Raw genomic sequence first — 21,397 nt, 5'->3', positions numbered from 1 at the left:
AGCTTCCTCCTGTCAACCAAAGACCTGGCTGCTTAAACAAACACTGACCCACCTGTCAGTGACATGTCACAGGTATGTGAAGTAGGAAATCATCTTTTCTCTTGGTGTGTTCATGCCTGCATATGACTCCTTGTGTGCATTGAATGTGCCATTTAATGTGACTACAGTTTCAATTCAATTCAATTATGTGGGAAATGTGTGGGAGTAATGTGTTTAAAGTAGCTTTAGTTAGTTATAGAAGTAACCCACTTTGTCCTACTACCGTGAATTGGAAGACAGATGTCAGATAATGATGAACTCTGACCAAACAGGCATCCTGTCCCTTTCCCTTTTGCTGTTCTAACCCTAACACAGGGAGCAGCTGAGGGCCTGGAAGCCTGTGTCTTTATGGTTCCCCCTGGGCTCATAAAGCTGCCAGGCCCAGGATGCAGCGTGCTCTCACTCCACGAACCGTGTCACTGCCAGCTCTATCCACATCTCGTGTCAAGTGAGAAGCTGAATGTTTGATGGTTTTCTCTTGCACGCCGCTGGGTGTTAAGATAACAAAAGCAGGTAGTTTCTCACCCCCTCTCTCTGCAGCACCCCTCTAGAAAGCCATTTACTATTTGTCATTTCTGCAAAAGAGAGGGAGGAATGGAAAGGGTGAGGCAGAGTAAAAGGATTAAAAATATATTTTAAGCGGGAAGACGAATAAAGGGTAATATCCTTCTTAAATGTCTTTCACTTTCTTATTTGTGAGTCCCCCATTCACTTGTTCTACTTGCAATGTCTATCATTTCCTTTAGGCCGATCTTGTTGGACTGACGCTTGATTATTTGTGTTTAACTTTCTCAAGGGGGTAACAAGAGAAGCTTTGGCCTTCTTATGGACTATCTTGTTTAGAAAGGGGTCTTGGCCATGCAAAGCACTCAAAACCCTCTCACCAACTCCTACTCAGATGAAGTGCTGAATGCTTGAAGGCCATGAGAGTAGAAGCATGAGACCAGAACAGGCTCCTTGGCTCAGGTTAAGTTACAGCACAACTGTGGAGGCTATATGCTTTCATCACACCCACACACACTGATGAGTTGCATGCAAGCCTTATGACCGCAAACCGAATACATGGGTTTGGGTTTAATGAGTGGACCAGGTTCAAGCTTAAGCTGGAATGCTGTTGACTGACCATCTGGGTGGAGGATCCTATTGATAGAGACCTGGGTTGGGTTGCTCTCTAATTAGCAAACAGGATAAAATATATGTTACTCAGGTACAGTGGGGGTCCTGACTATTGCCTGGTTATCAAACATTCAATAGTTTGTGTCCAAGGCACTAGTAGAAAAAAGTAACATCATGCAACAAAGTATATCTGTGGTAATTTACCTCAGTGTCTGTGTGACTCACGAAGAGATAGAACAGACCGTTTACTGTAACACATACTTTTTGGCAGCACACACGAGCAATTCATGGGTCAGTGATTCATATGTTTATTTTTCATATCATATTCGTGTGAGTATGATTTAAAAAAAGGCAAAAAGCACTAAAAACACATATTAAGTCACTGTAATAAATGGTAAATGGACGGCTCTTAAATATTGCTTTTCTACCTTAAATTGGTTTACAATTTGCGTCTCATTCACTAATTCAAACACACATTTATTAATACAGCAGGCGATCTAACCTCAGTCTGCGATTAAAAGACGTCCCACTATACCTCCTGAGCCACAGCCTGTTTGATAATACCCTGTTTGATAACCTTGCACACCTATAACTATGTGTTCTATTTAACCTCATTGTATTAGCCACACACCACATTGAACAGTTTTAAAGGGAGTCTGTATGAATGTTAAAATACATTAAGAAAATTTGGTGATTTTAAAGAAAAGCAGATGAAGAGAGAACAAGTTCAATTCAGGAACAGTCTTGTATTCTGGGCCTGTGCCTTGCAGCCTGTGTTATCAATATAAATAGCACCAATTGGGCTTGTTGAGAGTTCTAAATGATCCACTAAAACAAAACTTGAACATAAAAAGCACACATTTGTGTTCACAAGCACAGACATGCAGCCAAACATTTATTTCTAGAACGTTCCCCCTCCCACCATGACCACCTTCACATTCAAACACACACAGGCAGCTGATTTCTGATTGGCTGTGCAATCAAAAATACTATTACTGTGTAAAAAAGAGAGTCGACTCAACAAAATATGCTTTTCTTAAGCAAATAATAAAATAATTTTAGAGCAAAAACATACTTGGTAAGCACACACTCAAGTAAACATGTATTTTTAAGAATGGGTGCACACACACGTACACACACACACTGCGGCTTAAAGCTGACCTAAGGCAATACTTTTCCTTCAATAATGCAAACAAACATATTTATTGCTTTGTTTGGTAGATGGCATGATTTATGAGAAAAACTTCCGATCAGCAGTATTTTAGTTGCCGTATACCAGGGGACAGTGAAAGGGCTGACTGTAGAGGAGAGGAGAAGGAGAGGCTGCAGTGTGGCACCTGACGTTCTGTACACGCTGCCCCTGGTGGTCATAAAGAACATATTCAATTACAAAACTCATCATCAACTATATTTTACTATGATTTCTTTTATAGTCAACAGTAAAATATTGTTCCCTTTTCCCTCCGCCTTCCTGTTAAACTCATTCATTCATCCTAGGTAAGTCGAGAGGAGATCCTATGATTATGGGGACTTATTGTATTATAACTCAGCCAGAGATTAAAGGGAGAACCGAGGGTGGAAGGATGAGGGAAGGCTAAAGTGCTGCGTTTGCATTTTATACACACACAGACTTTTTAATGCATATGCATCCCCCAATTCCACAAATGGGTGCACCTTGAGCGAATAAATTCCAAGATATCTTTCCAACTTACTTTTAAGGAGAAAAAAAAGGGAAAGAACAGAGAAGTGTGCATAACCACTCGATGCACTTACTTCGCCAGAGTGCTCCTGGTGGCGGTCGCTGGCATTAGCCCTGATATTAGTGGATATCACACAGACTAGCTAATGAGCATTAGCATTATAGCTAAGAGAAGCACAGGTAACAACACAGAAGAAGGAACCTCCTGAGGATATGTCTAACTTTTTCAATCCCCATGTTTCCTCTTTTATTTTCACCCTACGGACCATTAGCCAGTAGATCCCTCCCATCTCCCACCTCCCCTCTCTAGCTCCCTTCCTTTTTTTCTTTCTTTCAGCACACTGCAATTAGCGCTCTCATTGAATATTGAAGGTATGAAGAAGAATGGGGCTTTTTAGCCATTTCTCTTCCGCTAAGACCATAGCTCCGCTGAGGGATGGCTGAAGGCTTCGACTAAATCAGGATGCTGAGCTACAGCAAAGGCACTTAGAGCCAAACAATCACTGATCATTTATTTAGTCAGTCTTATTTATTCATCCCCGTTTGCTGTTGCTCAGAGCTGTGATTATTTCACTTAGGATTATTCTCATGTGAATCTCTGTTCGTTAGCACACAACTGGTTTGATCTCCTCAAATGAGTGAGAATCCTAAGCATTGTTTTGCCAATTCGGATGATCTTATCACATCTGATTGTTCTAGGTTAGAGAAATCCAAAGCATCAAATAAACCAATTGTTATTCAAATCATAACCTTTTTATCTTGTGTGTATTTGCACTGTATCACCATTATCTTATGTTACAGATATAATACGTTACTGCATTGAAATGTATAAAAACACACCAAACCGACCAATGTTATATATATTTGTTGTGTACTTTCATTAAACACACCTGTTTTAAGTTTTAAAGCAGAATATGACATGCTGCATGTTTAAATGACCTTAAACATCTCTGCTTTGTGTTATTCTGAACAGAGAGAATAGCCCTGCTGTACTCAGTTGTGTTGCATGGAAGTTCGCCTGAGGGCTGTATGACAAGTTACTGGCAGAGGGGCATGTGCAGGTCTGCCAGCAGATCTCCGGACCCAACACACCAGTTTACTGGCACAAAACCCAGTCTATAACCCTTTCATACCCTATGGCCACATAGTCAAATGTAATCCTGCAAAACACAAGCTTCTACAGCCATGCATAAACAGCTAAACGCACACACACACACACACACACACACACCACACACACACACACCACACACACACACACACACACACACACACACACACACACACACACACACACACACACACACACGCACACACACACACACACACACACACACACACATTTGTGGTCTCTCGAGATCTCACACATTTAAACAGACACACACCAGACATCAATTCTCACAAATGCTACATTACAACCTTTTATTCTCTCCCAGTCTAATACCCGTACCCGGCTCACATTACACTCTATAAATACATTTACAGTCTTAACAGGATTCAGTGTTAGGTCTGGAATACAGCTGAACTCCACCACTTGTTGATTGTACTGTAGAGCAGATCTCTCAGACTCTGTGGGGAAAGGATGTGTGATCAGAGAAGGCAAATAAATCCCTCTTGGATCAGTAAGTGTTCAGACTTGTCATTAATAGTTGTTAAGCTGGCCATGTTAATTTTTTGGGCAAAGACAGAACCCATATGCATTTAATATATCAATTGATTTGTAATAGCTGCGTGTATGCACTTATTTTTTAATTTCAAACAAATAATGAGGGGTGTTTTTAATCAAAAATGTCTTGGTGATCTTAAACATGATGCAATTACAAGATGCTAAGGGATGCTCTGATGTTATGCAGCAGTACTGGAACATACACACACAAAAACACACTGTTAAAGGAAGGGAAGTATTGCCGTTTTGTGTCTCCTACCACTTCCTTTCGTATAGCCGTGCTGTGTGGTAAGAGTATAATGCATAACATAAATTCACCGCACATAGACAGAGATGCAAATACAGGAATCACATACACACAGAGTCATTTCCAGGAAGTCACGTCTAACTGCTGTGAACTGGCCACAGAGAGCAGCAGACACTTATCACTCTCATTTCTTGAGATGTTATGTGTCTCTTATACTGCACATCGTATTGCTGCAGAAAGAACACCACATTCAAATTACCACAGCAGTAGCAAGATATAAATCGAAAAGGAAGGGGAAAAAATTGAAAGGAGACATGTTGCTGCCATGAAAAAAACTGCTATAGGCAAGGGCCAGACCAAAGTAGGAGACAGACTCCAGCCTTCCCTTACAGCTCCATCAATGTTTAATGTAGTGGGACAGAGACAGGGCCGAGCCCAGGCTGCCACCCTTATAGAGGAGGTCAGCAGTGGAGCCGTCAGGCTGGGAGAAGACTGTAGGGATGTTACAGGAGTGTGACCATGGACCGGGGTCTGCCACACAAATCATCTATTGGTAGATAGAGGTCTCATCTCATAGTTGATATGTGTTCAAACAGCTCTTGTAAAGTTTCCCTACAGCAGGTTAACCTTGGCTACAAAAAAAATGATGTCCATTATAAATTTTCATTGAGAAAAACTTGTTTAAGTAATTGAATGCCAAACTGAGTCATTTATATGGGAAATGATCAATGTGTATGCAATTTTTTCGATCATATCGTAATACAGAACTCACGTGATCATTAGAAGTTAGACAGTGTAAAAAGTCTATGATATTTGTTTTCATTTTCATAAACATTTATCGTAAATACAGTGTAAGGTAATTCAAGGATTGAACTGTGTCTGATCATCTATCTCCCAAAAGGTGGAGTGTTTTTAGAGGGACGACAGGACAAAGTGGGGACCAGGGTATATGTATTGTTTGAAACTTAGGTTACGACATCATGATTCAATATTTTAAGGTCTTTCTAACTTGAAGCACATGTAAGGACTGGCCTCTTGTTTCAACACAACCAAAAGAGACACTTACTTTTCTATCTACATCACTAATATTTCTTGTTTTCCACATAACAAGGCACAGCACACATTTATTTGTCTTGTCTTATAAAAGATACATCATCCACCGTGACCCTCATAGGTCCACTTCCTCTTGCTGAAAAAGCAGAACCAGTTATTGTAAATCAAACGTGACTGCAGAAATGTATTTAAAATTGTTCCCCACCAACTTAACTTCCATTGAAATACAGCACATGGGTACGTTATTTACCCTTAGGCAGAAATATGTTAAAGTAGGGGATAATACTTTATGAGTCATTGTCAAAGCAAGGCTCACAAAGTCTGTTCCCATGTGTGAGAAGGATACTGTGACGATAAACACACAGAACCAGCCTGTGGCCGAACAGACACATACTCTGTGATCAGAGCAGGAGAAGGCCTGTTTTCTTCAGGTCCACATCTCAGTGGGATACACTGCACAGTCTTTAACTTTTGCAGTATGAAGAGCCACACACAGAGCATCTTTACACCAGTTTTTTAGAGCACGGACACCTACAAGCTGTGATTACCTGGACTAGAATCTCCCTTCCTTGTCATTGGTGTGTGTTTGGAGGTGGGGTGACATAAACACAGTTACATAGTGACCTTCCTCTGCTCCGTAAATGAAGTATTCTATGGATGTGGGTTGAGAAAGATACAGAGGACAGAAGAATATAATGACGGACACAATATGAGGTGTGGATGGAGGAATAAAAAGTGCAACACAATAAGTAAGACGAAATAAATACTTACAATATTCATCATTTCATTGATTTTATGTTTTCTTAGAAACATTTAATAAAATACTTTTTGGATTTATTGATCAAACTGGCAGCGGTGGAGTCACGCCCGATCCTCTGTCAGCACACAAACATCTTGCTATGTACCTATTAGCTCAGGCGTGTGTCCTGAAGGGATGTCAAACCTACGACGTCTGAGGTTGGCAGCCAGGGAGGGATGGAGAAAAAGGAAAAAGGAGAGGGAACGTTGGAAGAGGGAGGGAAGTGCTGACTCTGACACCATCTCTGTGTTTGCCGCTAACACAGGAACCAATTAGCTAGGAGCCTGCTTCCGTTGCCTGTGCTGTTATAGGACCTCCTCTCTGAGTCCCCAGGGCCGACTGCAGCTTCAGGGCTTTGGTGGCACATATACTGTATACAGAAGGAAAGCTATAGAGAGACACAGATACTCCGCAGACATGCTATGGACGGGGACGTGTGTGTGGCCTTCCAGACAGGAAGGGACAAAGGATAGTAGACGGATGCAGCAGCTCGAAGCAGTAAAGGGCATTGTGTGACTGTAAGTAGATGAGCTGTAGCTATAACAAATGAAAATGACTATAGTTTACTTGAACAACACACTGTGATTGACCCACGCTTACCATAAGTCTTGTAACACATCTAAAAACACCTCAAAACCTCACACACCACACTGTTCGCATCCCATTTCCTTTCACATAACATAATTCGCATTTTTTCCATACTCTGACATTTTCGTTAAAATAAACCACCAACACTTTTTTGTCAACTCGCATGTCATTTACCTTCCTAAATAAACGAGGCAAACGTTCGATATCTGCAAAATCGCAGACATTTTCACCAAAACAAATTACTCGCATATCGAAATACACATGCATGTGCCTCTGTATCCTACACACTGTCCTGCTCAAAGAGGGCACCGGGTGACGCAGACTTTTAATGACAATTATTGATCCTCTCGAGCGCAGTAAAAACTATCCCCAGACAGACAACAAAAATAACTGTAACCATATAACAGCTTCCTGCCAGGGGAACAGATCCCACAGAGCGGCCACGTGACCGGACTATTCCTGGAGCATACTGTAGACCCCAGCAGGGCCCAGGGTACTGACCAGGCATACACTCATACAGGACGAGGAGAGGAGAAGGTTATAAAGACGTGTATCTTTAGACTTTGTCAGTTCTTCTGGCTGAAAAATGAGAATTTCATGTATTTCTGTTCACTCAGAGGCTTTCAATTTGATTGTTTTTGTGCAGCTCCTCTCCCTCACCATATGGTGCTGTTCACTTTTAATTATGATAATATCAAAGTCTTTGTCTTGCATAGTCCATTTATGTAATAACATTTTCTCAATGCAGTACTCACGACATACTCCCCCCTTTTTACCCATTCACTTTACGCATTTCCTCCATTTGAGACGTAACTTATCAAATCTATCATCTTTGGAAACCTAAATAACTTTGGAGTATCACACTTACAAATCACAAAAGGAGAGGAAGTGGAATACAAGCTTTATTTCGTGTGTAAAAATGGGCTACTGTATTCATGGCTCTGGTGGTTGAATGTGTACAGCAGGGACAATGGACAAGATAAGTCAATATTTCTCCCTCAGAATAATTTGGTTGTCAGTAGGGAGGAATTACTTTTATAAAGCTGTCTTTGGTTCTGCCACACTGCCATCAATAAAGCCAGCCAACACAGCCAAATAAAGCCAACACAGCTCCTGAACGGATGGTGACTATCTGAGATGAATGAGGCGACGACAAGTGTGGACAGTTAGAGAAAATGGGAGCCCAACAGTGGTATGTTTGACTAAATGCTGTACAATGTAAGCTATGGCAGGGGTTCCTAACCTTTTCTCTTTGACGTATTCCCAGAGCTCCATCAGAGTACTACTTCATCTTGGTACTTGCATAGATGGGATGGCTTTAGGGACTCATTTCAAATCAACTTAAGTGTATCGAAAACACACAGTGGTGTATATGTGGCTGCAACTGTCAATGGTCTCCCAACTTAGTCGGATTGATGGAAAACTGAGACCTTTTCTGTGCACTCAGCCTGTCATATATGGACACTAAATGTACTAAAGATCAGCAGCACAACAATTTGTATTTCTGTATTCATAGTCTATTCAAATATGAACATGTGGATATATTTTGAATCCAATCATGCCTGGAATATGGATGTAAGGATGAGGTGTATATGAAGGGAAAGATATATGTAATGTAATAATAGTCTTTTAATACTATGTAAAAGAAGTGTAAAGGTCTAGTGAAAGAGAAGGAGAAAAAGAGAAAAACTGAATTAAAAAAAAGGGAAATATGTGGAAGGGGTCTGGTTATGATCTGGTCTCAGATACAGAGCAGTAAGCTGGCTGTCAGACAAACAGTGTTCAGTCTTGTCAAACTCTAACACTCCACAGTCCACATTAGTTTTTGGCTCACAGCCAAGTCAGTGACAGAAACCTCTCATCAATGCCATTCCTCATCTGTCCTCAGACTCCCTTTGTCTGCTGTGTTTGGACCACTTCAGCTCTGATCTCAGTTCAGACTAACATATAATACAGCCACTGAAAACATGTTTTTATTTACATACTGAACATGTACAACTAATTAAAAAAGATGACATTAAATGCTTTACAGCTGCAAACACATATACCAAAGGAAAATGACATCACTGATCTTTTTCTCTGTAGTAATTCATTGTCTTATCACATCGTTAGCGTTTGCCTTGCTGCCTCTTCTAAATGAGACATTCACTGAGCAGCTTCGCAGCCCTCCTGCCCCTCTGGGGGAGCTTTTGACTGGGGAGGATCTGTTTGATCTCGACACTTATGTGCTTCATTTCTGTTCTCTTATGTGGTACCCACCAGCCTTCGCTTTGATTTGTGGTCAGGCTCAAGTCAAGTGCATTAACCACGTAGCACACAGATGTGCACATTTAGCTGTGTGAACACACAAACACAAATACAAACCCCATCAAAAAGAAATGGTCCCTTTTGCAAACATCAGGGGGAGTGAAATGAATGTGCTTGCCCGCAGGGTGTATGATTCCATTTCAGAAACTGTTTGTTTAGACTGTATTCATGTACTGCTAAAATAAATGCCAGCATGCTTCAGTCAATGTGTTATGTATTTCAACAGGTCCATAGCCCAAAATAATATAATTACTCCCTTTCTTTCATCCAAAAAGCAAATCTTATAATTATTTAAAATCAAAGCAAAGTTCTGAATACTAAACAAGTAATTCACAAGTTTTTTTTTACTAAGTATGAATCTCTTTTACCTAAACAAAGATCATAACTAATGGTCAAATAACAGTGAGGCTTATTTAACAATCTTCTGGACACACACTTATTGTATCACCCTGTAAACACGTGCAAAAAACAAGCACGCGCTTAAAAATTGCATCAATGTCCTTGCACATTCACACTAATTACAGAGGATTTACGACCTGGGAGTGTTCATTCATATTTCAAAAATGGTTACCCACAATGCTAGCCTTGTAGATGCACCATGTATGATTTTAAAGTAGTTGCTAGTGATGACTTATGTGCGTGCAGGGTTTGTAAACTTGAAAAACCATATACAAAATAAAGACTTTTTTTAATGTGGCTGAACTGGTTGTATTAGTGTTAATATGGGATTTAATTAAGATACACAATTACTATCAGTGTTTTAGGCTTTGCATACATTTTGACAGCAGTCTGTTTGCACGAGTGTAATTTATATTTCGAGTTTAGAGATATGGTCAATAATCTCTGATGTTTACATATTTGGGTTATAACTACAGAAGGTGGCTGTCATGAATAGTGTTTCTTTTGTGGCTGCTCATGAACATGGTCTGATACATATCACAATGTGGAATTAGTTTTGAAGAGAGATTATTTTAACAGTGTTCCTTTTTCATCAAATAAAGACAAATATTTGTTAGAAGCTACATGGTGTATTTCCTTTGGTATTTAAAGTTGCTGTATGTTATGCCTTCAAAGGCTACGTCACAAAAGTAATCAGGATACAAATACAAGCCTTTATCATACTTACAGCTTTTAAGAACACGTCTTTTTTATACTGGTCCCTTCACCAGACAGCAGAGAACCACTCAAATAAATAGAACTAGACACCGGATAATCATGGCAGAAATCACAAGAGGGTCAGTGAATTTGAAACACACTATTTCCCTGTTCAATATATCTTATTCCTGTACACTAGCCCTGTGCATCTATATGTGAAATAGATTCCTCTGCCATCCAGAGTCCTTCACGCTGCTTGGTAGCGACATACCTAAATATAAGGGAGGTAAGTATGCATGTAGATTAGGTGGAGCACGGGAGACGCACCCCTCGAAGTAGTTGGCCTGTTTTAGTAGAAGAAAAGTATTTTCTGTTGGAGAAAGAGAAGCACTGCAGGGTAAGCTTTTCTGCAGTGTCTGCAATAAGAATGTTCATTTCTGGAGGTGCCTCCTTTCTATGGGGTTTGTTGTGGAGCACTGTGAGGCAAGAAGAAAAGTAAGGGGGTTCTGGGGATGCTGGGGGCTTCTAGTAGCAAGTTATCTATTTAAATAAAGCCCTACAAAGCTGTGTGATGGGGAGGAAAAACACACATGCAGATTTCTTTTTTTAAAGGTATCCGTGCAGACACTCTCACGCATGTGCATAAAAGCAAAACATTTAAGAAGTTAACTTGCCAGCAAAAACAAGACGTGTGCTTCTTTTTCTCCCTGTTTTAACCCTTTAAACAACACCTTAAAGAGGCTGCTGTTGTCTCTTGTGTGTAAAACATAGAGAGTTGAAAGACATAATTTCTGAGAAAGGAGATTTATGTTTGTGGTTTTGCTTCTGGTTCTTTTTAACTTAATTTAACAGCGTAATTAAGACAATAAGCATGAGCTTACCATCAAAACTGAAACACATTCCTCTAAGACAAAATGCCTATGTTTATAGACCTTTACTGCGCTTCATGTGTGTATGTGAGTCAATCAAATTAAGGTGTTTGTGTTGCTGCGTTATTATCACTCACTGTATCTGTGTCTGCAAGAAGAAGAAAGAAAGATAGCGAGACAGAGAAAGAGCGGTACAGAACATGGCAGATAGAGGATGAGTGTGAAAGTACTGTAGATAAAGAGTGGAGATTTCAGATATAGCTGTTAGCAGTTCAGCTATGATGGTGGCTGAACACAGCTGTCAGACCCAGATGGTGAGGTGCTAATAACATTCAGAGTTTTGCAGCGCACCGTTTATTTTCTAATAATAAAACTGTTAGCGCTTGCTAATAGCATAGCCGATGCCTGCCAAGCACACGTTACGGCTGACACTCACACCACTTCGCTGCCATTTACGTGCCATAATGCTGGGCCGAAATGGGCTTATAGCAGGCCCTAACACATCCAGACAGACAACCACACATACTGACCAGCAAGTTGTTATGCATAACTGTATCACAGCAGAATGATCTAACATAATGGACAAGTAGATTTGATAAATATGAAAGAATAAATAAAGATGTGGTGGTATACAAACCAAACACGCACACATGTGAGAGAACAGGTCTTGTGAAAGGTGATGTTTAAAAGAACGAGAATTGTATTAACTTCTTCCAAACATGACCCCTGTTTTATAAAAATGATTTCTAGATACATTAAATGTAGAAAAATAGCCAGTCATATTACCTAAATAGTGATAAATGATACTTTCAAACAACATCTATATTTAACAAGTGTACTCTCAACTCAGGGGACTTTTCAGATTATAGAAAATATAAAATTAAAAAGGAAATCAAATTTATGAATGGGTTGTCTGGAAAGATCTGGGCAAAACACACATTCCCAGTGACAAAAACAAAAGGTGCTAGTCTGCGAAAGTGCTGCCTCAACAGAGCATGTCTTACAATTGAGAGCTGCTGTGGTGTGACACAGTATGTCACTGACCCGAAAAGACTGCTCTTCACTTTTATAGACTTTCCCATTTTAGGTTGGATCACATATGCTCCCATACTTAGTTCAAATGAATTATATCTGCCTTTTTTGGTCAAAATATATATATAGCCTATTGTGTTTTACTTTTATTCAATAGCTGTCACGAAGCAGTGACCAAGATGCGGGCCCGAGCTAAATTAAACCCATGACATCATGGTTACATGCATCTGTGTGTAAAAATACTGAATGAACAAGCTACGTTTGTCAGTATCAAACAAGGTTGTTTCATCGCACAACTTATTTATTTAATATTTCAACAGGAGCCAATTTCCTGGTAAGTGTCATTACACTGTTTCTGCACACGTACGTCTCCAAAGTGCCACAATTAATTGGACTTCATTTCCAAGAGATAATTTCCGACTGTTAGGCAGGCTGTAAAAGCACATCACCATGCACATAATTACATAGAGAGGCAGGAGCAGCCTGCAGAATTTATCTTCCACCCCAAATATGAGAGGCTGGTGAGCGGGACTCTGCCTCAGCCTTTGAAGAGGCGTTTATGTCTGTATGCATACCATCTCTAAATGAGCTAGCGTTACTGAGATGCAACTTAATTTAGGTGTAAACTCACTGAGTCGCTCAAAGTATTTAGCAAATGAATAAATTACAAGATGCTGAATTAAATTACATCACCCCTGGTGGACAAACGAAAAGAAAAAATCACAAAAAAACCCAAAATGAATTAACTCTAAATTAACTCTGTATACTACAGCAGGTTTCCAGCTGTCTCACACCGCTGAAAGCGAAAACCTGTGTCTTGGGTAATTGAGCTCCCCTCTGCCAGAGTTATCATTATCACTGCAAGGTTTGAAATGTACAATCCTGAAGACAGGATGAGGGACATGGGGCTGCCAAGTGACACAGCAGTGGGCTTTTGTTAAAGGTCTTTCCAGTCAGCGTTTGAGGATAACACAGGGATAAGTGGAGTGTTGACTTAAAAAGAACATGAAGTTATTAGTTGAATTTTGCATGCATTATTTGGATAATGTGTTCCTAACATAGAAGAATCTGTTCTGTCTGTGTGCCTGTCTGAGTGCCGTGTGTGCTGTGCGTGTGTGCGCACATGCACGTGTATATGTATATGTTCATGTGACAGAAGGTTCTGGGGCTGCTGTGTGCAGTACCGGCTGGCAGGGTGGCTGTCAGAATGGCCCTGTTTCCTGTGTCAGCTCTAAAATAGGTCCAAACACAGCAGAGATGCACGGCACACTCTGGCTATTTACAGCACGCACACAGTGTGTGTGCAGGATGCTGCCAAGTGTATGCAACCAGACGCACTCTGCGTTAATGTATCTTCTCACAGACTGAAAAAATATGTATTCACTTTGAACAACATACACTATGACAGGCAAAGGAAGCAGAATAGTCGTACAATGAAAGGTACATCCGGTTATTATCATTTTATGGATTGTCTTTAGCATCACCATATAAAATGTGTTGGTGTGTGATGTGGGTGTACGGCCTTGACCCCCTCCATATGTAGGTGCTGTGAGAGTCTTGTGTACTTTATATTGTGCTTTTAGTGTTTACTTGTCTGACAGTTTATAGATTATTTATCTTCGTTGTCAACTGTATATATATATATATCTTTTCTCTAATGCCAGTTTATTTTTATTTTTATTTCTATTTCTTCTTTGAGATGTCTGCACTTTAGCATTGTTTATTTCTTCTTTTTATTGCTAATTATTTTCTATGCCTTGTATTGTATTATGCTGCTGCAACACAAAAATGTCCCAGTTCGGGATTAATGAAGTAATTCTTATCCTATCTTATCTTATGGTAAGGGCACAGTGCCCTGCTTATGTCACTGCACCCACCTCCTGTTCATAGGAAGGTTGCCCTCTGTGTGTCCGTGACAACAAGCAAACCTCCCAAATGACGCAGACATACTGCCACCTTGCCGCCTTGCCACCTTGCTCTAGGCCTGTCTAGTGAAGCCTTTCATTTGCACACACAACAGTAAACCTATTCAGAAGTCTTACACCACAGTACTTAGCAGCAGTTATTCCATTAATGTGTGATGATGTTCTGTATCATTTGATCACACATCTACATTGCATTTTAACAACACACACTAAATGTTGTCTTAATCAAGCACATTAGTTTAGAAAAAAAAGGATAGCTTTCTGTATAATTTAGTATTTTGTTTGCATCATATTTTGATTCCTTTAACACACTTAAATGCCAATGCTCGAAGGTGAACCTATGCTTAAAAACAGTAGCAAATAATTGGTTTACACTTCATCCAGCGTCGTTAAACGAAAAACTGCGCCATGACCAATAACAAACACTCAATCATACCAGTCTCTGACCATTTCCTGCCTCAATTGTTATAAGTATCAGAGAGTCTGTCAGCTGTCACAGTATTATCTTCCTAGAAGAGTGTCAACAGTTTGACCTCTGAAACCTTCACTTTGGACTGTATGAGGATCTGAGTAGTCATCTTGTGGAAGATTTTTGTATATCAAGGGGAATATTCATGTTATGTGTCCGTGAAAATATTTCAACTGTGTCACACTGTTGGCTTCTTAGAGGCTTTGTTAAAGGAGGCAACCTTTTACAAACAAGGACTCAAAGCCGGTGTGACGTGTGTGTTGTTTCGTCTTCTTTTATTTTAAGTTTAACAAATACACTCCATGAATAGAAACAACATAACTTTAAGTTTCAGACGCTGTAGTTTAGTTTTGCTTTGCTGCCCGCCCACACTTTCTCTACTGTGCGCTCCCTCTCCTTTCCCTGTCTTACTGTTAGTGTTTTTTAATCAAAATGTCCATCCCTGGTTTCAATTAGGAAGCCAAATGCTTAGCGACTATTTCTCGACTGAGGTGAGAAATAGAGAGAGCGACAATAGATAACTAAAAAACTAAAAATACATGATCCACAACAAAGATAATAGTATGCAATATGACACAGAAGCACACAAAAAGTAAGTACATTTCCCAAAAGACATTGAGAATATCTACAAGAGAGACAAACAGTTTAGTGATTGCTCACTTTCAGAAGTGTCTACTGCCCTTACAGGTTGTTAGTGCTGCCTGTCAGGCCAACATGTGCTCTTTTGTGTGTGTGTGTGTGTGTGTGTGTGTGTGTGTGTGTGTGTGTGTGTGTGTGTGTGTGTGTGTGTGTGTGTGTGTGTGTGTGTGTGTGTGTGTGTGTGTGTGTGTGTGTGTGTGTGTGTGTGTGTGTGTGTGTGTGTGTGTGTGTGTGTGTGTGTGTGTGTGTGTGTGTGTGTGTGTGTGTGTGTGTGTGTGTGTGTGTGTGTGTGAATGGAATTTAGGCAGCCATATGATTGCAGCTATCGGTGTACACTGGTTCAGTTTTCAGTGATAAGGATCTCATGCATTCTGGTTGAGGAGGTGGAGAAGGGGGAGTAGACTTATCTGGGAACTGATAAGACTTGTCAAGCTTTTCTAAAATAATATCAACATTTTAAAATTGTTAGTGAGAACAGCAGTGCTTTGCATTATATCTCCCCCTTTCTCTTTGCCTGCATCAAATTCTGTGTTTCTCAATATCCCGCCCATATGTCTCCCCTGAGTCGCGTCACCTTTGCGTCACTTCACTGTCTATCAAGTTTTCCCCAAAATATTCTTTTATACACATGCAACTGTCAGCCTCCATCTGGGGCTGCCTGTATTGAGTGTCAGTGCTTGTTTCTGTCAGCGTGTGTGTGCCAGTGTGTGCTTGGAGCATGCTAATGTACAGAGGTCATAGGTTCGATGTTTAACACCCAGGCACTATATGACCAAGCATTGAACCAGAAAAGTGAACCACGAAATCTTGTCTTAGTTGATTTGGTGCGTGTGTGTTTGTGTTTCTGTGTGTGCACGCATGTCGAGTGTGCACTTGTGCTCCATGAACCAGAGAGCTCGGGTCAGATGCCTCCAGTGTTGGGCTTAAAGCTGCTTTGAATGGGCCAGGCTGTGCTCATCTTCTGTCTAATCTTCCTGCTCTGGTGTGTGTAGGGAGGAGGAGAAAAATCCATAGTCTTTTCATCCTCCTGTGACCACTGTGCCTGTGAGACAGCAGCCGTGGGAATGGAGATGGATACAGGCAGCCCTGCCTCTGACCTCCCTCTACTCCAACACAAGGGTGGAGATAAACAGGGCCACAAGCATCGCTAACATCTTTCTTTCTCAGGCACACGCAGACACAAGCACACACACTCATACCGACACATACACACAACGGCACAGACATCTCATTAAAGCAATAGTGGGTGAATGTTGCAACAGCAGTGTGCCACTGGGAGAGAGGTCTATTAGGGATACTATCAAGAGACGGGGAAGAAAATGAGTCAGTGTGTTTGTCCTTTGTGCATCTAATTCCGGAACGGCATATGTGTTTGACGTATGTCTGATTGTGACCCAGAGATCCAGCCAAGGAGCCAGTATTAACTTATTGGCGGAATCATTATGGTAATGCAGTAACTAGGGACTTAATAAAGTAAATATCTATAACCAAAAGCGAGTGTGATTCAGAGAGCGAGAGAGAGAGAGACCGAGAGAGACCGAGAGAGAGAGAGAGACTTGTTCACACTCTGTGTGTATGTCCAAAAGTGAGAAAGACAGCAGAAAGAGAGGGCCTCCGAGACACTACAGGCGTTTCATCCTAAATTACTCTTCCCTCCTCCCTGTTTCCTGGGGATTTTGAAGTGATATTCCCCTCTTGCTCCCTCGCTCCCTCAGCTGTCACAACCCGTCACCACAACTATTCTCCTTCAGCCGCAGGGATGGAGGGAAAGCTTTGTCCCTCTCCATCACCCTCCTTTTACATCCCTCTCTCTAATGGTAGTTGTGGCCTTTTGGGTTGTAACTTGGTTCTTTTTTTTCTAACATGACTTATTGGTTTATGGACACAACAGGAAACTAATAATCTTTGAGTTTTTGCTTACAATAATCTGGTACTGCAAAATGTCAAATAGCAAAGTACACACAGAGCCATTCCTTTGGTCACGGCTAGTAGCCATACAGATGAATGTGTCTTATTATGGTTTGTCAGGGGTCATTAGTGTAATCCAAGCAGACAGAAGTTTATACGGAGAGAAGTGCGCCATAGTATTCTCTTTCTGTTTGTGTCTTTTTTTTTTTGGTATCTAAATGCAGCCGCTTCCGATAATGTCATCCTACACTGCTCTCCGCTCCTCGCAACCAGAGACTATCAGCTGTGAACTCATCGCTCTCCTTTAATGGCCAGGTCACAGAGAGGGGAAATAACCCTAAGAGCATTGCAAAGCACTGAAGATGATATAATACAGAGGCTGCCAGAGAAAGTACAGTTCCCTCAGTTCTATGCAAACCAGGACCGATGGGTCTCTTGATTTCTTTTTTGACTCTGCTACAACATTTTTTCCCAGGTGTCAAACTCTTGTTAAAGAAAAAAAAAGACAACAGCGAGGTGAACAACTGAGTTCATGGCTTGGTCTGCCCTGGCGTGCCTGTGTTTCACTTCAGAGAGTAACCTCACAACATATGGCTATTAACCAAACCTGCCTCCTCAGTACAGTAGTGACATGCAGAAGTGTGCCGCTCCTCAGCCTCCACACTTTAAGCCCCAGTCACTACATTGTGTTTACAGAAAGTCATCCTCTACCCGGTCTCTGAGGCCATGTACTCTCCAAGGGTGACACTACCCAAACTCTGTAATTATAAAACGCAAAGAGCATTCCTTAGCCTGGTTAGCCAGAACTATGAGAGAGAGGGACAAATATTTACCCCCTCCGCCCGTTCCCTCTGTTCCTCCTCCTTTAACACGCCCCCACCCCAATAATTTAACAGTAAGAGCAACTCAGCCTTGTAAACACAATAGTTATGTCTGCGCTCACACAGCCATGAAGCAGACATACAGGCTCCACTACCCCTGCAGCTACTACTAATACAGGCTCCTCTCCTCTCCTCTCCTCTCCTCTCCTCTCCTCTCCTCTCCTCTCTTATCCCACTTTCTTTTCCTCTCATCTCATGTCATCTCACCTCCTTTCTTCTCCATTTCTTACCTCTTATCTCCTCTCATTTCTTGCTTGTCCTCTATTTTAAGGTTACCACTCAATGAAGCCAAAGTTTGGTGCTTTGACATTCACTTTTCAGGACAGTTTATTTATTTATTTAAAGATGAAATGATCAGTGACAGAAATTCAATGGGATATTTACAGAAGTGTACATTGTATACCAGTGTCCAATTTACATTTCCTTTGTCACTGGACACAATGTCTTTCACAAAGTCTTGAAAAGTTAAAAACTATCCAACCATAACTTTCTATTTTCTCTTTCCTATCAATATTTATTCTCACATGCTGTATTTTCAGTCTACTGAGACTGCAGCAAACCCTCTGGGAATCCATTACCTGCCAATGTTGTAAAAACCTTGGCACAAATGCTTGGGATAGGCCCACTAAAATAAAGTGCAGTGCTATACTGACAAAATAAAATTAAACATTCTACCTCTTAGGTCCTGAACTAAAGATCCAGAAATGTGCAAGCTTAAAGTGCACCGGGTCATGCTTTTAATTTCATGCTACACATCCAGTCAAGTGCAAAAACATACTTGGTAAGCACACACTCAAGTAAACGTGTATTTTTAAGAATGGGTGCACACACACACACACACACACACACACACACACACACACACACACACACACACACACACACACACACACACACACACACACACAGTTATACTTATCAGCAAATGAAGGTGTTAATGTGATACCAGATATCACAGATATTGTTTAAATGTTCTTTGCTACATGTAACATAAGCCTTGTCGCTGCAGAGCAGAGCACACAACTGTAGAAACCTGTCTCAGGATATATTCCAGCAGACTGTTTGTCTTAACACTTTGTAAACAGCGTGACGATATATCTCAGGCTTTAATTCCTGTGTCTGTGCATGCATTATGGTGATCCCGTTTTTGATTGGACACCCTAACTCATTTTAATTAAATACATAAAATAGAAAATAACAACTTTTGGTGCAAGCGTTTCCTGTCTGACAGCACAAAAGTGAGACAATCGTATCGTCTCAGAGGCTATTTGTGTTTTATGTTAACGGGCAAGCACAATGCATTAAGCCTGGAATGTAAGTAATGTGCACTTAGACATAGAGCACAGCTACACTGTGTGGACAGCATCGTTTAATGCACAGCAATAACTCTGTTGGGCTGCTGCCTCTCATTGCCTCTCTTTAACCCTGCATCCTCTCTATATCTCTTCCCATTGTCACCCTATGTATACATTTCTTAAACGGTGCACTGGTGTGAAAGATGAGATAGGACTGCATGTCTCTTTGGAGTTATTTACTTTGTACCATTCGACTCCCTCTGGTCCTGTTCGTCTGAGTGAAGCAGGATACTGAAAATGCTCCAGTTACCTTTGATATGATGCACTGGTACCAACCAACTTTTATTTTCGCTGTAAAAAATACTGAAACATGTTGTGATTCAAGAGATGGAGCTTAACTCTATCAGTATAAATGCAGGCCGGCCTCCACAGAGGACCCGCAATCTGGGTGAATGACTGTGAGAGCCGCTGTATGGCAGGATGAAGTGTGTTCATTTCCTTATTTATTGACTCACTTGCTTTTCTCTGAGTGTTTGAAATTAATAACAGCCAGCAGAAATCAGACAGAGGGATGAAAATCAGCACTTTCCCTGCAGTGAAGCCATTCATCAAGCTAACGAGGGGGAGAATAGGAGTGGAGGAGGAGAGGAGGGGAAAAGTGACGCTTGGAGAGGGAGCGGGAGGGAAGCAGGTGCAGTGTGAGGCAGAGAGGGGAGGGAAGGTGACGGTGGGTACAGAGGCGAGGGGAAGGAAGCTAAGTTTGTTCAGGAGGAGGAGGAGAGTCATTTGGAGGATAGCAGGGTAGACAGAAGAGGAGGAGCTGCGTGTCACTCTAAAAGGAGGGCTGGAGATACAAAGAAAGACAAGTTTGACATTGGAGTATAAATAGAGAGGGAGGAGAGAAACAGAAAGCAGACAGTTTCTTATGGACTGAAATACTAAGATTGGCACAGCGATCAAAGCAGTATACATTCAAACGACAATGTATTCATGCATTTCTAAGTCCATATAATGCTAATGACTGGATCCTGTAGAGTTTCCACAGTGTTGTCCACACTAGGCCTATTCAAGTGGCACCCAGTCCCAACAAACCATCATGAATCCACCATATCTCACAGGGATATTGTCACATTAGGATGACTATTTAGGCAGATACAACACAAAGCTTCCGTACACTGTCTCCAACAGTAGTATTTTACTGCCCTTCCTTTCACTGATGGGTGATGATGAGCCTGCCCTCTCCTCAAAGCTTTCGCCCTTGCGATGGCTCAGTCCCATGCTGCTCCGCCTCCCCGACAGTCCACCAGAGACCCAACAGTATCTCACACCCAGAGCAGGGCTGACTAAGCACTTACCGCTGAGCCTCTTTTCTCAGAGTGAGAGAGAAGCGCCATGCTGAGAACTCTGTCACAGGAAAATAATTAGCAAAGTGGAGCTCTGCCCAAACACAGGGCTAAATCTAGTACCACTTCACATACAAATGCAGTCATAAATCTTTTCCCTGTCTTGCTTTCTTTCATTCTTTGCTAGGAAAGCATTATTCTCACGCTCTGGAGCAAAATGTAAGTTTATTGCTTAGGTTTTATATATATGCATTACATGTAATCATTTGTGGTACTAATGATGACTCCAATGAATGTGGCTAACAATAAGAGTGAAAGCTACAAACTGCTTTGCAATATCTCAGCTCAAGCTGAGATATAGTGCTTGCTGCCATTTAATGACGCAAACTGTGGCCATCTCACTGTACATGGATATCAGTATTTTTAA

The 21,397-nt window shown here is 41.1% G+C and overlaps 1 protein-coding gene across 2 annotated transcripts in view; it reads right to left on the bottom strand.

The window, feature by feature from the left end:
• The window catches only part of mafa (MAF bZIP transcription factor a), a 74,699-nt gene that overhangs the window by 41,821 nt on the left and 11,481 nt on the right, over positions 1–21,397 (bottom strand). Inside the window, exon 3 of one of the 2 annotated variants that reach the window (XM_063881908.1) lies at positions 2,499–2,515. The exons of the other annotated variant lie outside the window; for it this stretch is intronic. The gene's annotated coding sequence lies outside the window, so the exon portion shown is untranslated. Of the gene's footprint in view, positions 1–2,498; positions 2,516–21,397 lie in introns of those variants that run through there. 2 annotated transcript variants of the gene reach the window in all.

This window comes from Eleginops maclovinus, chromosome 4 (assembly GCF_036324505.1).
Source record: "Eleginops maclovinus isolate JMC-PN-2008 ecotype Puerto Natales chromosome 4, JC_Emac_rtc_rv5, whole genome shotgun sequence".
Taxonomy (NCBI): Eukaryota; Metazoa; Chordata; class Actinopteri; order Perciformes; family Eleginopidae; genus Eleginops; species Eleginops maclovinus.
This window is presented reverse-complemented; position numbering and strand designations above follow the sequence as displayed.